Source organism: Aotus nancymaae, unplaced genomic scaffold (assembly GCF_030222135.1).
Source record: "Aotus nancymaae isolate 86718 unplaced genomic scaffold, 86718_ANA_hifiasm-v0.15.2.pri h1tg000040l, whole genome shotgun sequence".
In the NCBI taxonomy this organism is placed as follows: domain Eukaryota; kingdom Metazoa; phylum Chordata; class Mammalia; order Primates; family Aotidae; genus Aotus; species Aotus nancymaae.
Window position 1 is genome coordinate 129726139 of NW_026988454.1, and position 18986 is coordinate 129745124.

An 18986-nucleotide genomic window follows, 5' to 3' on the forward strand; every position below is an offset into this window, starting at 1 on the left:
TTGACCTGGCTGAACGTCACTCAGGGCTCGGCGTCGTGGAGGCGGGAGGGAGGCGGGAGGGACGCCGCAGGCCCCGCCCACTTAACGCCCCTTGGGATTATTCTCCGCCTCCCCTAGGGAAGGCCTGAGCTTGCGAGTCCTTTAAGGGGATCCCCGCGGCTGCCTGAGGTGGTCGGCGCCTGGTCGTCACGCCCTCGCGCTGGTTGAAATAGAAACTGGCCCTGGCGGGTCTGCGTGTTCCTGGTCTCAAGGCCGTGGTTCCGGTACTGCACTTCCCGCTCCTCCAGTCCCAGCTCCCAGGCTCCATCTTCTCCCGCGCGGCGCCGGAGAAACACCTGGAGGAGAGAGTTCCAGAGTGATTGCTGTGGCCGCGCGACCTGACTGCCACCGTCCAGGACCCCAGCTCTGGCTCCCTCTAACCTTCCTGCCCCTCCGTGCCCAGGGAGGCTGCTACGCCGGCAATTACTTGTCAGCTGGAAGAAAAGGAGGTACCAGTGTTAGGAGCATAAGAGGGTTGGACCAGAAAAACAGGAGAAGGGGAAGCGGGGAGGCGGGGGAAGTGGGAAGGAGTAACAGCTCAAGCTTTTACTGTAGGATAGTTTCTCTTCTCTCAATCCCGCCCCACCTGCTGCTTCTCGCCTCAGCTCCCCACTCCTACCCGTGCATCTCTGCGGTAGGCGAGTGAAAGGAGTGGGAGGGGGGCTTTTGGTCGGGATATCTGGTTCTCCAGACCCCACAGCCTTGTCTGAGAACTTACTTAAGCCACTCCAACTGACTTAGTAAATGGGAATCTTGACCAGCCCTGGAATCTTCCCCATTGGTAGGTAGAAATTAGGGACGTCATCTGTCCCTTAACGGAATAAGCTGAAACCGCAGGTCATGTGGATGTGGGAATCCACAGCACTGGCTGCGCTCCTAAGCCTCTAAGTCTACCTCCAAACCTCATCTAAGACCCTGAAAGCCAAAGTAGGGATACACTGGATTTTTTTTTTCTTTTCTTTCTTTTTTTTGAGACAGGGTCTTGCTCTGTTGCCCAGGCTGGAGTGCAGTGTTCGATCTAGGCTCACTGTAACCTCTGCTTCCCGGGTTCAAGCGATTTTCGTGCCTCAGCTTCCTGAGGAGCTAGATCTACAGGTGCGCACCACCACACCTGGGTAAGTTTTGTATTTTTTTGTAGAGACGGGGTTTCACCATGTTGGCCGGGTTTATCTTGTTTTCATTTCATTTTTTTTAGAATAAAATAGAATTGAAAATACTTGCCTGCATCACAGGCAATCACAGTAACTATAGTTTCATGAAAACCTTGTTTCTGTTAAATATGTTTTTTGCGTGTGTGCATGTGTGCTGGGAGGTTTTATATATATATATACACACACACATATGTAGAGAGAGAGGTGGAAATCAACAACAAAATAAAACTCCATAATTTTGTTATTTTCTAATAGTTCTTGTTTTTGAGTAAAAAGAATTCTTTAAGAACAAAATTTTGAGCCAGCTAAAGAAAGATCAGAATCAAGCAGGCTCCCATTGAGGCCTAAGTACAGGTTCATCTTATTTGGCTTTTTTTTTTTCTTTTCCATCTTGTGGGCTCCTTTTAAGGCCTAGCAAGGAATTACCCTCCCCAAGTCTCCACTCCCTGCTTGGTTCAGCCATTTAACCATCTCTCGAGCTCTTTGATTAATAAAAAGTTCAGTAGAGCCATTTTATCCTATGCGTGTATGGGATGAGATTTTTCTGATTTGACAGAGAAAATTCACAAATCATGTTACTTTTTTGAAGACAGAGATTTTAAACTCAAACATTATCACCAGAGAACTAAATTATTAAGAAAGATGAGTGGTCAAAAGTACAGAAGTTTTACAGCATTAAGGATTGTTTTGTCAGGTCTTGTCCAAAGTATTTGAAGTCTAGAGGTTTGAAAAATTGTTAGAAATAATAATTTATGATGACAGTTTTCATTTATTGTTCTCCCCAGCTTTAGGAGCAGTGGAGAACATTTTTTTCCTTATTATCTTGCTGAGAATTTTTCACCAGTGTTTCAAGGCTAAGAACTGAAATTCTAGTATTGACATTGAATTAAAAAGAAGCAGGCCCTTTTAGGAAGTCAAATTTTATTATATGAGATGGAATATAATATTAAGATTACTTATTACTTAGGCATGGGATGGGGGCTTTTAACAACAGACCAGAAAAAAAAAGTTGGAAGAATAGGAATGAAATAAAGCAAACTTTCATTATTCATAGATGATACAATTATCTACAGAGAAAAATAATTTAAAACATAAGAATTAAGAGTTTGGCACAGTGGTTGTTTAAATATATAAAAAATCAATTACATTTTCTATAAAAATGAAAAAGTAAAAATGTGATTAAATAGTTAATAAAATATAACAAACTTCCAGTGCAGTTGACCTTTGAACAACATGGACTTGAATTGTGCAGGTCCACTTATACATGGATTTTCTTCTGCCTCTGCCACCCTGAGACAGTGAGACCAACTCCTCCTCCCCTTCCTCCTCAGCATACTCACCATGAAGACATGAGGGTGAAGACCATTATGATGCTCCACTTCCACTTAATGAATAGTAAATATATTTTCTCTTCTTTATTTGTTTTTGTAGAGATGGGGGTCTCGCTGTGTTGCTGAGGCTGGTCTCAAACTCCTGGTCTCAAGCAATTCTCCTGCCTCAGCCTCCCAAAGTGCTGGAATTAAGCCATGGGCCACTGCACCTGGCCAACATTTTCTTTTCTCTAGCTTACTTAATTGTAAGAGTGCAGTATATAACACATAAAAATATAAAGTATATGTTAAACAACTGTTTATGTTATTGGTAAAACTTCTGGTCAACAGTAGGCTATTTGTAAAGTTTTGGAAGAGTCAAAATTATATGCAGATTTTTGACTGCACAGGTGGTCAGCATCACTAACCCTCTCATTGCTGAAGGGTCCACTGTAATCAGGAATAAATTCTCAAAAAGGAAAGGCATGCAAGATCTTAGTGGATAAAATTAAAATCATTAAAAGAAGTTGAAGAAGTACTGCACAGATGGAGAGATATATTCATGGTCAGGAGGTATCAATATCATAAAAATGCCAGTTTTCCCCAATATGATCTATAGTTTCATGCTATTTCTAGAAAATTTTCAACAAAATGTTTTATAGAATTAGATACAATGATATTAAAATGAAATGAAGGAACACAAGTTCAAGAAGAGCAAAAATATCATTCAAAATAAAAAGGAAGTTGGGGAATTTCCTGACTACATGAGAAGATATTATACGCACCACTGGATTTAAGACCATGTGCTATTATTGGTGGCAGGGGGAGTAGACAACTGGGCCAATAGAATAGAATGGAAAGAGTGTCAGGACCCCTTGTATATGAAGAATGGTTATTAAAGACCAGTGGGTAAAGGATGTATAATTCAGTAAGTTTGAATTTATGACACTGGATTAATAGATATATTAATCATCATGCATAATAAATTCCAGATGAAGACTGACATATTGAAGGCAAAACTGTAAAACTTTTTAAATGAAAATGTGGAAGAAATATTTGTATAACTTAAAGGCTGAAAAATATTTATTAAAAAGACACATACAAATTTTAAAAACAAAAATATAAAAAGATAAATAAATTTGACCACATTAAAATTAGAAACTTTTGTTTATCAAAATATACTCTAAAGAAAAAAAAAAAAACAGAAACTTACTTTATTTGTATCACATATAATTTATATAGGATCAAAATCCAGAACATCTAAGAATAGCCCAGAGGAAAATGATCAAAAGATGTGAAAGGGCAGTTCACAAAAAGGGATATATAAATGACTGAAAAATATACAAAAGTTAAGCTCACTCACAATAGTTATCAGAGGATTGTAAATTAGAACAGTCCTTGAAATAACATTTTAAAATCACTAAGTAGACAAACGTCAAAAAATCTAACATTATCAAAAATCAATGAGGATATAGAGTGAGGGGAACTCATACTCTGATGGTGGGCTTCAAACTGAAATAATCTACTTGGGAAAAAAATTGGTATTTTGTAGAGTTGAAGCTAAGCATATCTTAAAGCATAGCTACTCTACTGTTAAGTATATATGCACCTTAGGGAAATTATGGAATAAGGCACCAAGAGCAATGTGCAGGAAAAGTCATGAGAGCATTTTTTGTAATTGCAAAAAGCTCAAAACAACCCAGTGTCCATTGGCAGGTAAACTGATAGACAAATTTTGGTATAATGTGGATTTCTATGCAACATTGAAATCAGTGGAATACAGATACAATAATTAACTTGCATAGTTCTTAAAATCACATTACTGCATGAAGCAAACAAGTAACAAAAATACATTTTGATATTGTGATGTTAATTTGTTGTCGGAAGCAAAGACAATATTTACTATGATGAAAAGCAAGATAATTATCAACTCCAAATGTGGAATAATAGTTGCATTTTGCAGAGAGGAAGGGAGATTCTAAGGGAAGACAAACACAGGAAACTTTAATGTTAAGGGTAATGTTCCATTCCTTCATGTGACTGGTGGGAGAAAATGGATGTTTAAAATTCTTGAAGATATGCATCATATGCATTATTTATTTGTAAAAAAATATTTCAAAAACTGGATTCATGAGAAATAAGAAAAGGAAAAAGATGTATAAGAAATCATTTGTACAGGGACAGAAGTAACAAAGACAATTTGATGAAATTTATTGAGACAGAGACTAAAAAGTGAAAAAGCATGGTACATATAAAAATATGGCAGAAATAATCCAGATATATATGCACTTGCAATCCCCATTTATATCATTGCATTAAATCTAAATTTTTCTGCTCAGTAAAGATGTGTGTGTGTGTGTGTGTGTGTGTGTGTGTGTGTATCTCAGCTGTTATTTGCTATTCAAAAAGTGCTGGTGGCAAGGGCTTATACCTGTAATCCCGGCACTTTGGGAGACCAAGGAGGGAGGATCACTTGAGCCCAGGAGTTTGAGATCAGCCTGGGTAACAGAGTGAGACCCTGTCTCTACAAAAATAAAAAAATTAGCCGGGTGTGGTTGTGCATGCTTGTAGTCCCAGATACTTAGGAAACTGAGGTGCAAGAATCACTTGAGCCTGGAAGGTTGAGGTTGCAGTAAGCCATAGTCGCACCACTGCACTCCAGCGTAAGCGGCAGAATGAGACCCTACCTCAAAACAAAAACAAACAAACAAAAAACAAAAACTAAAAGCATATAAAACAAAATGACACCAAAGTGATTAAAATAAACCAATGGACAATGATAAACTCAGGCAAATGCTAAGAAAAATTATAGATAGAAATACTGATTTACTCCATTTGGTGCTGCTATAACAATATCCAAGACTGGATAATTTATAAAGAACAGAGATTGATTTATTACAGCCCTAGAGGCTAGAAAGTCCAAGGTTGAAAGGCCTGCATCTTGCAAAAATCTTTTGACTGTCTCACGCTATGGTGGAAGGCAAGAGGGATAAAAAGAGCACAGAAGGAGGGAGAGAGAAAGAGAGAGAGAGGAGAGAGCCCAGGTACAAGAAGTTGAATTCACAGGCTTTTAGCCTTTTTGTAATTGGCATTAATTCATTTATGAGGGTGGAATCCTTGTGACCTAAACACCTCTCATCAGGCCTCACTTCCTAACACTGTCGCATCGAAGATTACATTTCCAACATATGCTTTTTGGGGACACATTCAAACCATTGCAAATATTATTACTGAACAAAGTAGAATAAATGGTGAAGACATTTTTCAGTGTCACAGAAGGATACTTTATTATGCTAAAATGTACAATTCACCAACTGCCCATAAGTTATAAGCCTTTATATCCTAAACAAGTCTTCAAAATTTAGGGAAAAAATGTGCTTTGTTAGGAAGGATAAATTGACACATTTAAGAGCTTTTAGCATACTTTTAAATTAAACTGTCATATTAAATTTTAAAACAAATGTATTTTACTAAAGCAAATAGTGGTCTTAAGTTATCAAATATTTATAAAATTGTATACTCAACAAATAGTGAATACATATTTTTCCAAATATAAGGCATTAAACCACAAAGTAAAATTAAATAGTAGAAATTAGAAACTACACAGTCTATATTCTCTCACCATTATAAAATACATACATAGAAAAACAAAACTAAACTAAAATAAAAAAAAAAAACACAAAAACAAAACCCCTCCAAAACAATACTAACAAGAAGGCATCCACTCGGAAACTTAAAAACATCTCACTAATTTTTGGGTTGAAAAGGAAATCAAAATTGCAATTCAAGGGAGTTATGTTTTTGCTAGGAATATGGAGGGAATTCAGTTCAGAATTCATTTCTTGTAACTATATAGTACAGCAAAGAGAATGAAAAAGAAAACCACTCAAGAACTTCATTTTTAGTGAAACTAGGAAACAAAAAGTATGGTTACATCCCAAATTGCATGTCATTTGTGCTTAAAGCAATGGAGAGCAGCAGAACTGGGCACAGGAAGCCAAAATGTTGCTGTGGCAACAGATGAAGTGTGGAGGGAACTAGTGGTGAGGGACCTTGGAAAGGGCCAAAAATATGCTCTCTCTAAGAGTAGAAGCCAGGCTAGGTTGGAGCTGCTGGCAGTTGGCCTGAGCTACAGTGAGGCCCAGATGCTAGGGGAAGCAGAAGAAGGCTCAGATATTGGGGGAGCAGACATTTTTTTGGAGTTTTCAAGGTGGCAGATCACAAAGGATCCCTCTGGAATGCATGGAGCTCTAACACTGTGGTAGGGGCCTTGCTGAAATAGGTTAGATTCCCAAAGTTGGAAGACACACAGATGCAGCATATTTTAAGATAAAGTTCACTGTGGTAGCAATAAAATATGAGTCCTTCAGTTGTAAAACCTGGGAGGTTTCTATTGCCCATGTCTTCTCTCACTACCCCATCATCCCGCCCCCATACAACAGAAGTCTTCCACTAATATCTGGTCCAGGAATGCTTAATTAATTCAGAATAAGTAGGAAAAGAAATGGCACAGGTTCTACATAAATATGCCATGACAAAATAATGTTTACAGAAAGCAGCAAAATTTCCCTCCGGAAGTAATGAAGCAACCTCAGCCATGAAGATCATGGAGTAAAAAGGAAGACCTTCAGCAAGAGCAGTTAGGAGCCAAAGAGGTCCAAGGACACTGAGGGAGGGGCCAAATGGTAAGGGCAACCTCTGGCTGGGATCCAGGGTGCCCAAGTGGGAAAGTGAGCAAGCCAGGGAGTGCTTGGTTTAGGGATTGAGGAAAGCACACAGGAATAGGTTGGACACCAAATTTGAAAATGAACAGTGAGAAAAATACCAGGATTGAAATGAAATAACAGAACAATTAAAATTAAGTGATCCAGGACAGAGACTTGAACTCATAAACAGGCCTGTGTTGCCCATTAGTCAACAAGGGGAGCAGGAAGCCGTTGTTAAAATACCAAGGATTCCCAACGCAGTTTATTTGGAACTCTGCCCAGCAATGCAGTCGTCTGACTTGTATTTTCTGTAATAGTTAGAATCAAAGAAAAATAAGGCACAGCTGGTGGGAGGGTGAGAAGCAAACATCATGAACCAGGGTTTAATTCAAGGATAAAACTGCTGTCCAGTTCTGGCAGATTCTGGATTGCAAGGGGAATAAAGCTGAGAGGCCATATTGGCACCTAGGCACAGTGAGGTGAGTCTGGCCACCCATTTTAAGAAGCCCCTGCAAAATGATACAGGTGGTTACTAGAAACCACCTCTGGCCTCTGGGAAAAAGAAGTAGCATCTCCCAGGTAAGAATATCTGGATCTCACACCTATTGGCCAGGTCAGAGATAGGATTCAATTGGGGATGGGATAGAGTAAAAGGCATGGGTAAAGAAACTGGGCAGAGGCATAGTGCCATTTACGCAGAGTGGCCAGGCATGTTGGAGGCTAAGGAGGGAATTCAGTTCGGAATTCATTTCTCTCTCTATAGTACAGCAAATGCTAATTTTGGAGGTTAAGTAAGGATGCTGCAGCTCACTCATGGTTGGTCTTCCTTCAGAGTACTCATGCCTCAGCTTACCCAGGGGGACTCAAGGAGAGCAATGTGTGTGTGTGTATATCTATCTATCTATCTATCTATCTATCTATCTATCTATCTATCTATCTTCTAATCTCCTAAATCAGTTAGTGCGTTGATTCCAATCCCAATGGATCCCTGTCATTCAATTTCAGTAGTGGTACATCTCAGGCCAGTTTACAGAAAAGCTGTAAAGGGCTGTAAAAGGCTGTATGAGAACATAATCTGAAAAGTGTTGCTCAAAATAGCATATTATATATTTTTGGCATTTATGAAGAAATTAAATCTCACACTGAACTAGTTAATAAAGACTTATAACTACAAATGGACGGCAGCATGTGATTCTGAACTTGCCTATTCACTTTTGCCCTTCAGTTTCAGACTGTGGTATGGCTTGTGATTCTCTACCGCCCCCTAGAGGAAACTCGTTTAGGTTCTGTTTTTCTAGTCATAGTCTAAATGATTAGACTAAATGAGAAAATTTCACAGCAAATGTCTGGATTCACTCTTGTTATGAAAGGTTCAAACCATACAGAAGGGTATGGAGTAAAAGGTTTCCTTTGTCTCTCCCTCCTCCCCATTCCATTCTAGGTCCCAAAGGTAACTGTGTGGTTTGTGTTATGCTAGGATATTTCGTGTGCTTTTACACATTCCAGGTATATGGCAGGAGAAATCCTGAGACATCAACTGAAGATTGTTTTCCTCAGGTGCCTTTCTACAATAGAGGCAGATAACACATTTCCCCTCATGCTGTGGGAAACTACAGCAAGACAGCAATGATCAAAAGATTAAGATTTTTCATTTAAAACTTTACATTGGAAAACCATGGTAGGCCAGGTGTGATGGTTACAAGCCTTTAACCATTTGGGAGGCTGAGGCAGGAAGATTGCTTGAACCCAGGAGTTCAACATCAACCTGGACAACATGATGAGAGAAAAAAAAAAATTAGCCAGGCATGGTGGCACTCACTTGCTCACTTGTGGTTTTAGCTACTCAGCAGACTGAGGCAGGAGGATGGCTTGGGCACAAGAGGTTGGGGACACAGTGAGCTGTGCTTGGGTCACTGTACTCCAGTCTGGGTGAAAGAGTGAGATCCTTTTTAAAAAATAAATAAAATAAAATAAAATAGAAAACCATGGTAGCGGCAAAATGAAATAAAGGTCTTTGGAGATGAAAAACCTTAGATTATTAGATATCTGAAATCAGCACTTGTGCCATAAATAATAGATTTGGGAAGGACTCTGGATAATGTTAGAGCCAATTTTCCTGCTGTGGAAATGATAGGAATCCACAGGCTGAAGGAAGAAAGAGCGTCAGGAACTGGTTTGGGGGTTTGCACTCTGTAATCCAGTTAAACTGTGTGACAGAGGGTCAGTGACTCCTCCAACTCAGATATTTTGGGCATACAAGGATGGGATCAAAGAGAGTGTGCTGTTTCTGGTCTATGAAATATTAAAAATTTGAACAAAATAAAAATATTTCTAAAAGTTTCTAAACTCTCTTTGCTTAGTACTCAATAGAATGGACAGTTATACATGCTGGGTAAGGAAAGATCTTGAGGAGGAAGGAAAGAATCAGGGTTTCACGAGAGACAGTGTTCTGGGGATCCAAGCACCATGATGAGGTCATGGCTAGGTTTTCTCTTGGGTAATGCAGAGAAAAGTTGACCTTTACTGCTGTGAAGCAAATTAGAAGCCAGCCAGGAGTGTCTTAGTTTGGTTTATTCCAGAAGCAGTCCCTGACATAAGGACGTGAGTGAAAGTAATTTATTTTGGAGGTGCATGAAACTTCAATAGCAGCGGAGTAAAAGTTAGATGGAGAAGGGAAAACAGCCAACAAAAGGTGAATGACTGGAATTTAATCCCCTGGGGAAATTCTGGGAAAGCACATGCTTCAGAGTTAACCCAGCCAGGGAAGGAGAGAGTTGGGCAATTGTATTTCAATTCCCATTGGTCATTAACTGAAGGCTGCTGCCTGACATATGAACTCTTTGGCCCTTCTAGTCTTCTGTGAGTTGGGCAGAGTGGCCCTTCTTGGCTTCGATGAAGCCTTCAGAAAAGATGCGAATGTCCAGCCAGTGTGCACTGCAGTGGTATGGCCCAAGGAACATGGCAGGTATTAGTAGTATCAGCCATGCCAGGTCTGTTTCTAGATGGAGAACCCTTAGATGGGCTGGAGCCTGTGATCTCTTAGATCTATAATATCTGTGATCAGAATTGAAGAATTTTCTATTGTCTTTTTTTTTTTTCAATTTTGCCCAAGCCTTCATAAAGTCTTGTTAAAACCTTAACAACAGCAGCCAGGATCACGCCTGTAATCCCAGCACATTGGAAGGCTGAGGTGGGTGGATCACCTTAGGTCAGGAGTTCGAGACTAACCTGACCAACATGGAGAAACCCCATCTCTACTGAGAAGGGAGACCCCCTCACCTCCTTCTATTTCACCTCCTCCCTTCCCCGCTTCCAGATGGGAAGGAGGGTGAAGAAGGAAAAAAACAAAATAAAATATCAAAGAGCTAGGAAAATAACTCCCTTTTTAGTTCCCAGTGTCTCTGCTAACTGTTAACTTGAAAGAGCTGCAAATGAATGTTATCCTTGCTGGCTGGAGCCCTGCACTGGTTCATGCCCCCATGTCTCCACGGTCCAGGATCCCTCCTGGAAACACCTCTGCCAACAAACAGCTTTTTGGCTTTGCCTTGTTTCTGTAAGCCCCCTCCTCTGCCTTTCCTGCACGTGCTGCATATGAATTAGCAAATCAATGAAGCCAAAAGATGGTAAGGTCGGACGTCCAGCAAATGGACAATGACATAGTTCCGCCTCAGTTTCCCCTTTAGCATTGTAAGCCTATAAAAGGGAAGAGAAGCTGCAGCTTGGGGAGCTCAGTGAATAAGGCTGTAGCTCCCCACAGCTCCTGGCCAAATAAAAACCCACTTCCTTCCTCAGTTCAGTGTTGGAGAGGTTTGTTCCTCGCCGTTCCTGCTTCATACATGAAGAAACCCCATGTCTACTAAAAATACAAAAAATTAGCTGGGCACAGTGGCACATGCGTATAATCCCAGCTACTCGGGAGGCTGAGGCAGGAGAATTGCTTGAACCTGGGAGGTGGAGGTCGCTGTGAGCCAAGATTGCACCATTGCATGGCAGCCTAGGTAACAAGAGTGAAACTCCCATCTCAAAAAAACAAAACAAAACAAAACAAAAAAGACCTTAACAACAGTCTTATTTTCACATTCCCCTAATCAAGAAGGACAGGCCTAGGTCCAAATACAGGACGATGTATTAGTTTGCTAGGGCTACCATAAGAAATACCACAGACTGAACGGCTTAAACAAATCAACTTATTGCCTCATGGCTCTGGAGGCTAGAAATGTGAGATCAAGGTGTCAGCAGGGTTGGTTTCTTCTGAGGTCTCTCTCCTTGGCTGGTGGATGACTGTCTTCTCCCTGCATCTTCGTATGGACTGCTTCCTGTGTATGAATGTCCTAATCTTTTCTTATATGGATACTAGCTATATTAGGACTTACTTTCATAACCTCATTTTAACTTAATTATCACTTTAAAGACTCTAACTCCAAAAAAATTTCACATTCTTAGGTACTGGATTTAGGACCTCAACATTATGAATTGATAGGAGGACACAGTCTGTAACAGAGGAAAATGGGGTAAAGGGAAAATCCTCCTTCTTCCGTCTATTTTCCTTTTCTCTCTCAAAGGCCAAGGTGAGTGAGAGCAACATTGGATCATGGGATCTTGGTTGCCCTGCAACCCAAGAGATACCTGGCTTCAACGTTAGCAGTGAGCAACAGCAGTGCTGAGAACAATGGTATAGAAATGAGTCACACCTGAGTCAGGCTACATTTCCCAGGCTAATCTGCAAACCAGAATTCCAGATATAATTTATATTCACTCAAACTTTCTACTCATGAACTTCCTAAACATAGTTTGAAAAAGTATGCACACCCTCATACATGTTTTTTAAATTATACTTTCTATTTTGAGCTAATTAGAGAGTGACATGTAGTTGTAAGAAATAATACAGACAGAACATTTTACCCTTTATCCAGCTTCCCCGATGGTAACATCTTATAACACTTCAGTACAATATTGCAACCAGGATATTGACATTTGTATTAACGTCAATATTACAGTCAAGACAGTATTTCTGTCACTCCCAGTATCCCTTATCTTTCCCTTTTATGGTAAGTTTACCTCCTTCCAATCCCCACCACTTCCTTAATCACTGGCAACCATGAATTTTTTTCTCTATTTCTGTACTTTTGTCATTTCAAGCTTGTTATACAAATGGATTGTGCTTTTGATGTCAAGTCTGAGAATTCTTTGCCTAGCCTGACATCTCAAAGATTTTCTCCTAATTTTCTAAAATTTTAACAGTTTTATTTTACAGTTTACATTTACTCTGTAATCCATCTTTGTTTGTTTATTTTTAGAGATGGGGTCTTGCTCTGTTGCTCAGGCTGGAGTGAAATGACACGATCACAGCTCACTGCAGTATGTAACCTTTTGAGATTGGCATTTTTCACTCAGTATAAGTCTCTGGAGATTGATCCAGGTTGTGTGTATCAATTATTCTTTTTTATTGCTGAGTAGTATTTCATGGTATAAATGTACAATAGTTGGTTTAACCACTTACCTGTTAAAGGATATCTGGGTTATTTTTTACTAGAATGAGTAAGTAGACAAAGATTTGCATACAAGGTTTTGTGTGAAGGCATTGTGTGTGCATGTGTGTTTGTGTGTGCCACTTTTCATTTCTTGGGGCACCGAAGAATGCAGTTGCTGGGCAGGATAATAGTAGTATGCTTAGTTCTTGGGTTTTGTTATTGTTGTTGTTGGTTTTGTTTTGTTTATAAGAAACTGCCAAATCATTTTCCAGAGCAGCTATAGCATTTTACATTCCCACCAGAAATTATGAGTGATCCAGTATCTCCTCTTCCTTGCCAGCATTTAGCATGGTCACTATTTTTATTTTAGCCATCCTGATAGGTGTGGAGTGATATCTCATTGTGGTTTTAGTTTGCATTTCCCTAATGATTAATGATGTTGAACAACTTTTCATGTGCTAATTTGCCATCTTTATAGCCTCCTTAGTGAAATATCACCCTCAGTCTTTTGTCTATTTTCTAATTGAATTTTTTAGTGTTTTTTTTGTTGTTGTTGTTGTTGTTGTTGAGTTTTGGAATTCTTTATATATTCTAGATACTAGTCCTTTGTTCAATATATGGTTTGCAAATATTTTCTCCTACTGTGTAGCTAATTTTTTCATCCTCTTACCAGCTCTTCACAGAACAACAGTTTTACCTTTCGATGAAATCTATCAGTTTTTCCTTTTATAGATCATGCTTTTGATGTGAAACCTAACAATTCTATGCCCAGCCCTGTATCTCAAAGATTTTCTCCTTTTTAAAAAAACTTTTAGTAGTTTTATGCATTACATTTACTCCATAATCCATTTTGTTTATTTATTTTAATTAATTAATTAATTGTATCTGGTAAAGGTTAAGGTATTGTATTTCTCTGACAATTTTTTTTTTTTTTGGGACAGTCTTACTCGGTTGCCTAGGCTAGAGTACAGTGGTGCTATCATAGTCCATGGCAGTCTTGAACTCCTGGGCTTAAGCGATTCTCCTGCTGCAACATCCGAAGTAGCTGGGACTACAGGCAGGAGCCACCACACCAAGCTAATTTTTCATTTTTATTTTTTTTAATAGACAGGCTCTTGCTATCTTATCCAGGCTGGTCTTGAACTCCTGGACTCAAGCAATCCAATTCATTTCTGAATTAACTTTTGCATAAGGTGTGAGACTTACGTCAAGGTTCATTTTTATTTTATTGTCTTGCCTGTGGATGCCCAGTTGTTCCATTTCACCATTGTTCAATTCACCATTTGTTAAAAAGGCGATTTTTCTTCCATTGACTTCCTTTTGCACCTTTTTCAAAAATCATTTGAGCAGACTGTGTGGATCTTTTTCTGGGTTCTCAATTTTGTTCCACTGATTTGTGTGCCCATTCCTCTGCCATAGTCATAGTCATGATTACTATAGCTATATAACAAGACTTGAAATAGGGCAGACTGATTTTCAATCACTTTATTCTTCTTTTTCAAGAATGTTTTAGGCATAGGCGTTGTTCCCGCCCTGGAGCTCTAGGCCGGCGTCCTCCCGCGAGCAGGTCAGGTGCCGGCGTCTAAGGGTGCACGAGGAGCCCCCAGAACGCTCCAGTAGCCGTGTCAGAGGCAGCCCCCTGAGGGGGCTCCGTGGCTGCCTGCGGGTCTCTCTGCCAGTACCGACCCTTCTCTTCGCGGACACCACGCCAAGCAGCCTGAGCTGACAGCCTGAGCACCCGGCAATGGCGGCCTCGACGGCCTCGCACCTGCCCATCACCGGGATCCTAAACAACAAAACCTCTACGACTTCCTCTGTGGTGGCATCGACCGAACAGCCCGCGGGAGTGTCGACAAGGAACTGAGCAAAAAATCCCAGAAGTGGGATGAAATGAACATCCTGGGGACATATCATCCAGCAGACAAAGACCATAGTTTAATGAAAATAGATGAACCAAGCACTCCTTACCATAGTATTTTGGGTGATGATGAAGATGCATGTAGTGATATAGAAACCACTGAAGCCATGGCACCAAGTATCTTAGCTAAGAAATTAGCTGCTGCTGAAGGCTTGGAGCCAAAATATCGGATTCAGGAACAAGAAAGCCGTGGAGAGGAGGATAGTGACCTCTCACCTGAAGAACGAGAGAAAAAAGCGACAATTTGAAATGAAAAGGAAGCTTCACTACAGTGAAGGACTCAATATCAAACTAGCTAGACAATTAATTTCAAAAGAACTACATGATGATGACGAAGATGAAGCAATGTTAGAGACTCCGGGTGGAGAAAGCATGAATATGGAAGAATCAAATCAAGGATCTACTGCAAGTGACCAACAGCAAAACAAATCACGAAGTTCATAGGAGAGATTTGTTCAACACTGCAATTGTTCGTTAGAGATAAACCCTGTTGCTATAATCTATTGCTTCTTGTTCCCCACAATTCATGACTTAAGCACCAAAATGCATACCAGTTATTATATATTGCCAAGAATTAAATGATAACCTTAGAGACTGACTAGACTGAAAATGCCTAATTGAGATATATATATTCTTGTGCCTAGTACTTTACCACAAATACAGTGTAATATCATCAGTCCAAAACTGCACTACTTTTGTAAAAACGCTGGCGAATTTGCATAAGATACTGTATAGTTTTGTGCATTAGAGGTTAAGCAATATCTTTAGGAGGGCACTAATTTATTTTCATCACTCTAAATATGATGGTAGCTCTCATAAAGTTTCTTGATTTGTTGTTGTTTTAAATCAAAAGCCAATTGAACAACAGGATATATAGACTGATAAATATTCAGGCTGAATAGTATTTTACCACTTGCCTTCAACTTGATTTGTCTGTTTAATTGAAAAGGATTCCAAGTCTGTTGCATTTTCTGGCTTACTATCTTTAAAAGTCCTGTTGAGTTTCTTTGTATTTACAAGAAAAGGTCTGAACTTTTTCTCATCAAAACTAGCCTTTTTTCCTCACTACGTATTATCAGGTTAAACTTGCACTAATGCTGCTTTTTTTTTTTTTTTTTTTTTTTTTTTTTTTTAATGTTTTTGATACACTGGGCAGACTTCAGGGCAGTTTTTTTTTAAAAAATAAATATTCTAATGTAGTTTATCTCGGCACTCCCTTTAAATACTTGTATTAACCTTCTGGTTTTATTTCCTACCCCTTTCCACACATAATGCATACAATCTTTTACCTTTTAAAGGATTATTAAGATTGTCACAACATTAGGAACTCTTTATGCCTATTAATTCTTCTAATACATGAAGAAAATAGATTAACAGCAGTACTATAAGCAGGAAATATAGTTTAACTGCTGAATTTCTATACTTCTCTGATTTACAGCTTGCTAATTAAATTGCTATTATTAGTTTGTCTTAATTACACTTAAGAAAACAACTGACTGAGGATTTTCTTTTTTTGTTTTGTTTTGTTTTTTTGAGGTTTTATTTATTTATTTTTTTGGCATGAGGAGAGAATTGTATGTAACCCATGATATGATTATTGCTGAATGTACAGAGAGAAGCAAGCATGGACATTGTTTAATGAAAAACTTTAAATAGTTGTTGCTTTAAGGGAATATGATAATGTATACTATGATAAATGTACTTTATTCTTCTAACACGGTAAGAATTACTTGGATTTTTTCCCGAAATGAAGTGCAGGAAAGCCCTGTGTATCTTAGTTTAGTGGTGGCTCATTTCTAGCCATATGAATTGTATACAATTTTTGTTAGTACCAAAATAATCTGTTATATGAACAGACTTCTAAAATAATGTCTGTATATTATATATATAAAAAGACTTTTATTGAACAATTTATCTTTCACTTGCAAGTTTATGGAAATATCAGTAGGTCAAAATAAATAAAAAGTGGGGGAATTCTTTGCTGTTAGAAGAATGTGCTTATTATTTTGATTTCTTAAATGGGCTACAATCAAAGTACTGCTGAACTATAGGTAAAGTATTCTACCAAACATTTCAGCTAGTAATACCCCTGATTTAGAAACAAAACTTTTTTTTTTTTTTTTCTTTCTGAATTTAGAATGTTGGGATTACCTGTTTGAATCTGTTTTGAGGGATGTAGAGATTAAGTCTGTACAGGTTGGGTGCTGTGGCTCATGTCCGTAATCTCAACACTTTGGGAGGCTGAGGCAGGCGGATCACGAGGTCAGGAGTTTGAGACCAGTCTGTCCAACAAGGTAAAACCCCATCTCTACTAAAAAGACAAAAATTAGCCTGGAGTGGTGGTGGGCACCTGTAATCCCAGCTATTTGGGAGGCTGAGGAAGGAGAATCGCTTGAACCTGGGAGGTGGAGGTTGCAGTGAGTCAGGACCTTGCCATTGCACTCCAGTCTGGGCGACAGAATGAGACTCTGTCTCAAAAATAAAGAGAGAGAGAGAGAGAGAGAGATTAAGTCTGTACATATGTGTGCACATATATTTATGTACTCTCTGATTTTGGTTTTCTCATTTTTGAGTTCCTAGAAAGTATTCACATACTCTTTTTTTTTTTTTTTTAGAAGTAACTATTGTAGAGTGAAGAAAAGGGTAAGACTTTAAACAGTTGATTCTTTTTGTGTTTTCTACAAACTATTTTTTGAAATTTAAATCACAAGCAAACTCATTTTCTGGTTTTTGGAAAGTAGATGATGATTTCAGAGGAGTAAGACATGCTGAACAGCATGCTCAGTGGGATTTTAGGTAGTCAAGTGCAGCTGAGAAAAAGTATTTTCAAGTCATAAGTTGCTAATTGATATGGTATGAACTATTCAAAATATGAACCATTATGATTCAAGTTAGATTTTCCTCTAGAGACAGATCTGAATGTTTATTTCTAGTGAAGGCAGATTTTACTTTTAACTTTTAAATCAATATCACTTTCTGTGCTTAACTCTTTGGTGTTACCTTGTCCATTTTCATTTGTTTAACATTCTGCAGGGATGACTAAAATTTGACATAATGATATAAATGGATTGTTAAGAGTAACTTTAAGTTGAAGATTAAAGCAAGATGCCATTTTCCCTATGACTTTCATTTTGTTTATATTTTTTTCTTTATGTTAGTATACACTACATATACTATAATAATATAAATGTTTTAGATATCCTAGTTCCTTTGCCTTTCCATGTAAATTTTAGAATGATCCTGCCTATAATCAAGAAATCTTGCAGAGATTTTGGTAGGAATTGTGTTAAACTTGTATATCAGTTTGGGGAGAATTGACGTATTTATTATGTTGAATCTTCCAATCCATGAACAGTATTTCTCTCCATATAGATAGAGACTAAATAGATCTTTGATATCGTTTATCAGCATTATGTAGTTTTTAGCATGCAAGTCTTGCACGTTTTGTTAGATTTACACATAAGTGTTTCATGTCTTTGAATAATTGTAAATAATATATTTATACTTTTGGTATCATCTGTTCATTGTGAGTATGTAGAAATACAACCCATACTGGTTTGTTTATTTTGTATTCTATTAATTTGCTGAAATCAAATATTCTAGAAGCTTTTCTGTAGATTCCTTGTGATTTTTCTACATAAACAATCATGTCACTTGCAAATGGGAACTGTTTATTTCTTCCTTCTCAATCTATATGCCTTTAATTTCCTTTCTCATGCCTATTGCACTGTCTAGAACTTCCAACACTGTGAATAAGAGTGGTGAGAGTAGACATTCTTGCCTTGTTCCTGATTTTAGGTAGAAACTATTCAATCTTTCACAATCGAGTATGTTAGCCATGGGATTTTTGTAGATGATCTTTATCAAGTAAAAAAAGATCTCCTCTATTCCTATATTTCTGAGATTTAAAAAATTATGAATGGGTGTTAAAGTAGGTTAAATACTTTCTCTCCATCAATTGATATGAACAAGTAAATGTTCCTCTTCAGCGTGTAATATGATGGATTACACTGATCGTTTATGAATATCCAACCAGTTTTGCATCCCTGGGATAACTCTCATGTGGTTATTGTATATAATTCTGTTTATATATTGCTAAATTCTATTTGCCAATATTTTGTTAAGATTGCTGCATCATGAGGAATGCTGGTCTACAGTTTTCTTCCCATTGCCCTTGTTTGGTTTTGGAATTAGGGTAATTCTAGCTTTATAAAATAAACTGGGAAATGCTTCTTCTGCTTCTGTTTTCTTGAAGAGATGGTTAATTGGTGTTAATTCTTCTTTCAGTCTTTGGTAGAATTCTTCATTGAAACTATTTGTCCCTAAATATTTCTTTTTTGTGAGCTTTAAAATTATGAATTCAATTTCTTTATAGGTGTAGAAATTTTTGA

At 38.3% G+C, this 18986-nt stretch overlaps 1 pseudogene; it reads left to right on the forward strand.

Moving 5' to 3' along the window:
• The first annotated feature begins 1186 nt into the window (after positions 1-1186).
• LOC105704673 (protein phosphatase inhibitor 2-like) lies at positions 1187-18827 on the forward strand (annotated as a pseudogene).
• The last annotated feature ends 159 nt before the right edge of the window (positions 18828-18986 follow it).